This window comes from Chinchilla lanigera, unplaced genomic scaffold (assembly GCF_000276665.1).
Source record: "Chinchilla lanigera isolate Chin_1 unplaced genomic scaffold, ChiLan1.0 scaffold00154, whole genome shotgun sequence".
Lineage (NCBI taxonomy): Eukaryota > Metazoa > Chordata > Mammalia > Rodentia > Chinchillidae > Chinchilla > Chinchilla lanigera.
The window spans coordinates 1,623,043-1,631,730 of record NW_004955555.1 but is presented as its reverse complement, the minus strand read 5'-3'; the positions used below and the strand labels follow the sequence as shown (position 1 = coordinate 1,631,730).

At 40.1% G+C, this 8,688-nt stretch overlaps 1 long non-coding RNA gene across 1 annotated transcript; it reads right to left on the bottom strand.

Annotated features, from left to right (window-relative positions):
• Nucleotides 1-1,047: 1,047 nt before the first annotated feature.
• On the bottom strand, nucleotides 1,048-3,735 carry LOC102022862. Its single transcript, XR_264966.2, has 3 exons — nucleotides 3,662-3,735; nucleotides 2,881-2,963; nucleotides 1,048-1,087 (listed from the first exon to the last, which is right to left on the bottom strand). It is a non-coding gene; the product is annotated as an uncharacterized LOC102022862 (long non-coding RNA).
• Nucleotides 3,736-8,688: the final 4,953 nt, after the last annotated feature.

Sequence of the window (8,688 nt, the reverse complement as noted above, 5' to 3'; positions counted from 1 at the left end):
TTTTTGAGACAGGTTCTCACTATGTAGCCCCAGCTGGCCTCAAACTCACACAGATCCTCCTGCCTCAGCCTCCCAAGTGCTGGGATTACAGGCATGTGCTACCATGCCCAGCCCACTAGTAATTTTTTATTGGCACTGATATCAGTTTTCTATAAAGTATTATTTTGGGGTCAACTCACTTCATGATATCAGAAAAGGATCAGCCTTTTATGCTGTTTGCATGGAGCTAAAGAAAAACACACAGCAAAGAAAAAGAGACGAATAAAAGAAAAATCAAGATGGATGGAAAATAAATCAAGAAGCTCCCATATCTGTTTAAACATGAAAATAAGGGAATGGAAGAAATGAGGGGACTTCCTTCAAAAGGGAATGCTGCTAGGCATGGAGGCACATGCCTGTAATTCCAGGAGGCTAAGGCAGGAGGATCACTGTGATTTGGAGGCCAGCCTGGGCTACACAGTGATTTAAAGGCTAGCCTGGACTACATAATGAGATCCTGTCTCAAAAAAAAAAAAAAAAAAATGTAATTGCTGAGAATTTCCCACAACTGATAAAAGATATATGTTTACATATAGGAATCCTGTACAGTATAAAAAATAAACATACTCCTAAACAAAGCAGAGTAAAACTTGAGAAAGCAACAGGCCTAAACAAATACGAAGAGCTGAAAATAGCCACTATAATCTTAATGTGCTCAGAAGAAAATAAAATTACCTAAAACAAATACTTGGCAGAAACAGGATAACTAAATGGAGACCAAAAATAACTGAACACTATCCTCACAGTGGAGAAAAGAGCTCTCCATCTTTCCATGCTAAACAAAGTGATTGTTTACATGAGGTCTGAGCTACAAAGATATTTTAGCTGAACAACACTGAAGAAAATGTATGACTATTGAACCCTGAAATACAGACTGCGAAAGTAATGGGGTTCTCTCTTTTTTTTCCCACTTTTCTTTTCTAAGGCAAGGTCTCACTATGTAGTTCAGGCTGACCTTGAACTTACTGTGTAGTCCAGGCTGGCCTCGAACTCAAGGCAATCCATCTGCCTCAGTCTCCCAAGTGCTGGGATTACAGGTGTGCGCCATCTGGCTTGCAAGAAGTAATGAGAAAAAAATATTTATAAATATGTTGGCAACAGGATAATCTTTGTTAAAAAGAAATAAACCAAGAACAATAATGACCAACTTTGGGGATGGTTATAAGGTAGACCTATGACCTATCCTACAATTAAAAACAGACCAACAAAAAAGGACATTATCAAATTTTAAGGTTTTTTTTTAGTCTGTATATTTTTCAGAATGACAATACATGCAACAATTTGTTGATAGATAATTTTTAAAAGTTAAAAGAACGACCTAAGAGTATATTGGTTTAAAGCCACTAAGAATAACAAGAAGGAATAAACTGAGCTGAAAGCAAACAGGGAGAAAAGGAAGCAATGCAAAGCATACCAAATTAAAAAGATACACGTTGTTGGGTGTGATGGTGCACGCCTGTAATCCCAGCACTCGGGAGGCTGAGGCAGGAGGATTGTTGCAAGTTCAAGACCAGCCTGGGCTACAAAGGGAGCTCAAGGCCAGCCTGAACTGCATAGCGGGACCCTGTCTCAAAAAGACCAAAAACAACCCCAAAAAACAAAAAAACAAAACAAAAAAACCACAAAAAGATACATACACATATGTATAGAACACACACACACACACACACACACACACAGATTAAACATCCCTGACTACATGGAAAGAAAAAATCCAAAGATATTCTAACAGATACTATTAAACCATAGTGACAAAAAGTCAGAAAGAAAAGGCATGGAAAAACATACATTGAGTGAGTGCCAAAAGCTAGCTTCACAGGTCATTGGTACAACTTAAGAAAAAGTTACCTGACATTTGTGGTTTTTTTGTGTTTTTGGTTTTTTGGGTTTTTTTTGTCTTTTTGAAATAGGGTCTTGCTATGTCATTCAGGCTGGTCTTGAGCTCACTTTGTAGCCCAGGCTGGTCTCGAACTCACAACAATCCTCCTGCCTCAGCCTCCTGAGTGCTGGGATTACAGGTGTGCACCACCACGCCTGGCTTGACATTTGGGATATGCTTTAAAACACTCTATTTTAGGTAAACGGGGAGTAGTCCCAGCTACTTATATGTAGCAAACACTAACAAGTAATACTTAATTTTTTTTTTTGTTCATGTGTATATTTTCTGATTTATCTAATCTGTCCAACAAAAATGTACCTAATCAGATAAGTAAACTTAGGTCTTCTAGTAGTGACAATTTAAAAACACAAAAAAGAAACAAAATACAAAAGTAGGGGAAGTTACTTTTAGCAATATATTTTATTTAGCAGTACATTTATATTTAGCAGTGTAATGTATCCAAAACATCATTTCAACATGTAATCAATGCAGAAAAATCATTGACTACCCATCATATCTTCTTGTACACTCTTTAAAATCCAATGTTTACTTCACACCTAATAGCATATCTCAATTTGGACCAACCACAGTTCAAGCGTTCATAAGATGTAAGTTCACAAGGCACTAGATGGGATGGCACACTTTTATAATGGGCATTCATTATTAGTATAACTAGCATATGACTTTATTTGACATGGAATCAAATTAATTGAATGAGATGTTTTAGGATTTTTAAAAATCAGTGGTTTTCAACGTCTTCCATAAGAAACTTCTCAACTACTGTGCCTTCCCATTGGCTGACCTCAGATGAAGCCCCTTTAGCCAAGTGGGTTACTATCTAGGACAACTGAAGGTCATTATACCACTGGGATTAAGAAAAGGGGCTCTGAGAAAACACTGCTGAGGGTCAATCAGCACGCCAGCTCTTAATATTAACTTGAATGACTGGAAAAACCACGCACCTTCTGTCTCATTTTCCTCATCCTTAAAATAAACGTAATAACAAGATCTACTTCATCGATCGACATAGTTCACAGAAGAATGCCTAGAAATCAAAGTGGTAAGATGCTATTAATAATTGCATTTCCGAGTCTCTCTCCTACCCATTTCACATTTACTCAAAAAAGACGTGATTATCTTCCCAGTGGTAATTTACGGAGTCAGGAAAACCTGATTAACTGAAAAGATGACGCAACAAGACGCTACGCAAAGTAGGGGTCCTCGGGGCGCGTCGGGAAGAAATCTCTTCCCGTTGCTGACTGCGATGAAGACGAGCTGTGGGGAGCGCGCGTCGCTCCTCTCTTATGCCTCTCTCTCCTGAACGAGGGAAGAGAAAGGCCCGGGGCCCTGACCTTCTTTCTCTTCAAGGGACTTCCCCGAAAAGGGCGCTCGTGAGAGCATCGCTGGCAGCAGCCAAAGGAAACCGCTTACCAGGCTCTAGCCCCGCTCCAAGCCCTTGACAGGCATTGTCTGGTTTGCTTCCAGTCACGCCCCTACCCAGTAGCCGCGCGCTTGACCGCTGCTTTACACATCTGGAAACTAGAGCGCGGGTGTCGCACGGCGCGAAGGAGCAGCGATGCAAGGGACGGGGAGGGCACTGAGGGCACCCGCACTTCCGCCCTCCTTCCTCCAGCCTCCGGCAGCCGCGATTTCCCAGTGCTAAACCGACCGCCCAGTCGGGTCCCACCCGCAGGCCGAAAGGGCTCCAAAAGGTGGTGGTAGCAAAGGATGTACCGTACTCACCTTCCGGACCGAAAAGATGGTGGCACTGCCTCCTTTTCCTGGGCGGAAGCGGCTCCGACCATCCCGAGCCCCGGAACTACATTTCCCAGAAGGCCGAGGGCAACGGTCACCGCGCTCCCGCCGTCGGTCAGCTTCCGGTCGGAGACCTAAGCAAAGCTTTCTCTTCATTCCCCATTGTAGAACGGATAGTGGCCCTTCTTCGTAAGAGAAAAACCACACTCTCCACATTCCTGGAGTTCCCGGACCATAACTTCTACAATCCATTTTGTGGCTTCCCGCTATTTTGTAGATCTTGAGGAAGTTTTGACGCCAGTAGAGTTTAGCTTTTTCTCATTGACAAAGTAACGGCAAAACTGTGAGAGTCAGATGATGATTGTAAGAAACAGATCATGCGATCCTTTCCCAACAGTTATACCCAACACTACCAAAAATTAAAAAGCCTTTAATTTGCAATTTTTATATTTAATAGGATCAACTAACAGGAAAGATACTTTTTAGTTACAAAAACAATGAAAGACCAAAAAAGTGCAACGGGAACAGGAAGATAGATCTTTTGTAAATGGGTAGAGGACCAAGAGATGGACAGAGGGGCAGGGCGGGGTGGGAAAAGAGATACAAAAAGAATTAGGACGTGTAATATATATGTAGCAACTCCCTATGATGATGTAGTCATGTACTGCAAACATGTACTAATAAAAATATAAATTAAAAACAGTATAATGGAGATACAGATTTCCACTTTTACATAGTACAAGCAATTCAAAACTTGCCTGCTAGAGACACACATACTCAAAAATTAAAACAAGCTTCAGCATAGACTTCTCAAAGCAGTAACAGCCATTGTAATCATTACTCAAGGTGTTACTCAATTTGAAAGAGCAAACTTGTTAATGTTTAAGCACAATTTGTTGTGGTTGTTGTTGATACTGGGTATTGAGCTCACAGTCTTCGCACTAAGCTGCATTTCCAGACCTTTATTTGCTCAAGTGTAAAATAGAATTGACGTTTCAAAGAAGTGTGGGGTGAAAGTGTTACAGGAAAACTGAGTCAACAGCAGCCAGGAGTTCAGGAGAAGAAAAGAAACTATTTAATGCCAGTGAGTAGTCTCTAAAGTCTGAGGCCTCGATTACAAAATGTTTGTCTTTTTTATAGGGTGGCAAGTGGGGAGTTATACAAGATGAGCATAACTAAAGGCCATGGTACGTACAATGGGTATCTTGTGAGCACAGCTGTATGTAGAAAGCTGTTTTTAGAGTTAGGTTTGGTGCAAGTGAGAGACAGAGTAAAGATAAGGAAAGCCTTTATTGCCAGGCATGGGAGGGGAGCTAAGAGAAGCAAGGACCCTCTGGGGGAGGAAGCCGGGAACAAAGTATATACTGGGCTAGGTTGAGGGTGGAGTATGTGGGAGCAGTTTAGGTGACATTGCAGGCACTGACTGGGCAAGGGTGGACACAGATGCACAAATGAAAACAGGAAGTAGTGCTCAGGTGGGGAGCAAGAAGACAGAGCCAGGTTGCGTGGGACTCGTCTTTCTGGGCCTCCACACCATGCTGGATCGCCATGATGGCTTGACAGAATTCTGTATGGGTGGAAACCCATCACTTAGCACATTTACACAAGTTTTAATTTGATAAGGAATTATGTGATTTAGCCAAGTTCAGTGGCAGAGAACGGAATGGTTTTAGGTGTATTGGACAAAATGGCTGCAGTTAGGTAGGATTTGTGCTTTATTCCCCCCTTCTGATGCTCCTTGGGAACTCTGAGGGGCATTATCGTCTGAGTCTATTAGGGGCTGCTGAGAGTAGGCAGGGTTTAAGTATATTAAACCCGGATAACCTGGGGTTTTTCCTTCTAGAGAGCTGTCTTAATTAAACTCTGAGTTAAACTATGTGTGTAGGTGATTATATAAGAAGCCATAAGAATGAGAATTTTAAGTTATGATCAGGGAAGAAAGCATGGAGGCTATTAAGCCCTTTTATTTGCCAAACCATTGTTTTAGTAAACTTGTAGACTTACAGCATGTAGGTCTGGCTGAATGATAACACATTGAATTCACAAACTTGTAGAGTCTTATGTCACAGACTACCATCAGAAAGGAGTAGAATCCTGAAAAACTGGGAATATGGGAAGATTCCAACAGAGCTGAAGACTTTGACCTCTAAATTTATCTGATCTTTGTTTGTCATTAAAAGGAGCCCTAGAGGGATTGAAGGGAGGGCAGGGGAATGGGAAAAAACCCAATTTATATCATGTACAAGTACAAATTGTCTATGATGAATGTGATCATTATGTATATCTAAAATGTACCAATAAAATCTAATTTAAAAAATTAAAAAAGCCCTACTTCCCACTTCTGAGGTTAGTCTCCCCTTGACTGAAGGACCTGTAATAACCTTCCCTGAAATATTTTCCTTGCAGTGGATTGCACATTTTCAAGACTTGCCTCCATTCCCGCCTCTCTCTCTTTTTCTAGATCTATAATAAGGCTGAAGTACCACAGGAAATGAGGAGTAAAACATATGACAATGAGGCATTATTATACTAGCCAAAATGAGGATTTTTGTAATCTGTATCAATAAAAACTTGACAAATACATATGGCTGTGGATCTTAAAGACATAGAATAAGGCATAAATAATACAGTGAGGGATTAGGTTGGGTTTGTTGATATGGGTGCACTAAACAGTGATGCCAGACACACTTTCTTAGCTTGGGAACTTGAGGATGGCCTCAACACTTTATGTACTTGGGCGGCTGAAATCTAGACATAAAATTAGCCTACCCTGAAGTTAAAATGCCCAAACTTTATGTTAACCGAGTTTCTCAACCTTGGCACAAATGACGTATTTTGGACCTGATAGCTGTTTTCTTGGAAGATGTCCTGTGCCTTGCTTCAAGAGCATCTCTGACCCCTAGGCAAATATGGCAGTGTGTGCACACCAGTCATACAGGCAGAAATGTCTCCAGACACTGCCCAGTCCTCCCAACTAAGAAACACTATGGTCAGTGAAGTTAAAGACAGATATGGTAACACTCTGTTACAGATTTATCATGTAAGACCTGCTCAACCAGCTCCTTATGTTCCTTGGGAGGTTTCATGAGACATTCTCATTGCCAAGGATTTGATAAATTTATTGGTGAGAAAGACTGGGGAGTCGCTGAGAGTTCTGAAGTGACTGTTCTTAGCAGACTAGGAATGAAAGAGGGAAAGTATGACATCAACATGGATACTTGAACCAGGCAGAGTGGTGCACACCTGCAATCCCAGCACTTGGAAGGCTGAGGCAGAAGGATCACTGTGAGTTGGAGAACCTGAGTTACATAGTGAGTTCAAGGCCAGCCTGAACTACATAGTAAGACTGTATTTAAAAAAAAAACCCAAACCAAAAAACACAAATAAATGTTGGCAATATATAAAAGTCCCCCAAAATGTTTGTATGTACCCAATCTCAAAGTTAAACTAGGAGAATGTCCAAGAAGCCTGAAATCAAGCCCATGATGACAAGTGAGAACTGAAACTTAATAGTTCATAAGGCAAACAGAACTAAACACACAAAGTTTATTTATGGAATTGGGGAGTAAACACAAGGCCTTCAATGTACTAGGTAAGCACTGTACCACTACACTATATCCTCACTCCTTCTATATTTAAAACTTTGAAATAGGTTGTATTTAAATTGCCCAAGCTGACCTCAAATGATCCTCCTGCCTCAGGCTCCGCAGTAGCTGGGATTATAAGTGTGCACCATCACACCTTGTGAAAAGTTTAATTTTGAATATAGACAGGAAATCAGGGTCAGCAGAGCCATCCACACTGTGAATATTGAACTGCTCAACACTACACATCAAAGAGCAGCTCTCTTTCATTGGCTGTGAAGAAACACATAGTTCCTGGTTGTTAACATCTTTGAACCAACCTAAAGACCACGGTCGATGAGAAGGCCAGACAGGAGAATCAAAAGGAAACTATTCTGGGAAGCTCTTCTTTTGAAGACAAAGAAATTACTGTCATATATAAGAAACCTGATAGAACAAGGCGTAAGTCCTAAACTACATGTGATATTTTCAGCTATGGGAGACAAACCATTTTGTTTTAGCCAGTGATCAAGAATTTTTTTTTTCTTTTTAAAGAGAAAGAAATAACAGTAAAACAGTTTGAAAACAGACTAGTACGAGAGTAACAATAACTAATACATTGTGTTGTGACTCACTATTATTTGTCTATTTGTTTTCCTGAGAAACTGTCTTGTAGATAACAATATATAAAACAATAACCACTGATAATTTCCTACCACTTTGTCTGTAATTTGGTAAGCCCTCCCTATTATTGTTATGCTTCTTTTACTCTTTAAAATAAAATTTTTTTTAAAAAATTAATACATTGCATATTCTTATCTTCAAAGTAGTTATTCAGAGTACAAGATATAGGCATGATATCTTGTCCAAACAATATTAGCACAAAACTTTCTTTTCAATGAACAAGAGAAAATAGCTGTATAATTATCTTAACTATCTTGTGTATAAATATTTTTTCCCCTTCCTTTGTTTTCCTTTCCCCCATCAGTTTGTCTTTTCTTTTTAACAGCTCCTCTCCAGTTCACAATATCTATTGTACATTTTGGACCTTATTTACTCAGTCAGTTTCACACACTAATGAGACAATATGATGTTTACACATGTGGATCTGATTTATATCACTTATGAGTATGGCCTCAAGTTGCATTCATTTACCTATAAAAGTCTCCAGTTTGTCCTTCTTTATGGCTGAGTAGTACTTCATTATATAAAAAAACACATCTTGAGCCAGATGTGGAGGCACATGCCTGTAATCCCAGCACTTGGGAGGCTGAAGCAGGAGGACTGTTGTGAGTTCAAGACCAGCCTGGGCTACAAAGTGAGCTCAAGGCCAGCCTGAACTGCAAAGCAAGACCCTGTCTCAAAAAGACAAAAAATAAATAAATAAATTTAAAAGCACATCTTTTTCATTTATTCCTTGGTTGATGGGCATTTGGGTTGTTTCCAGGATTT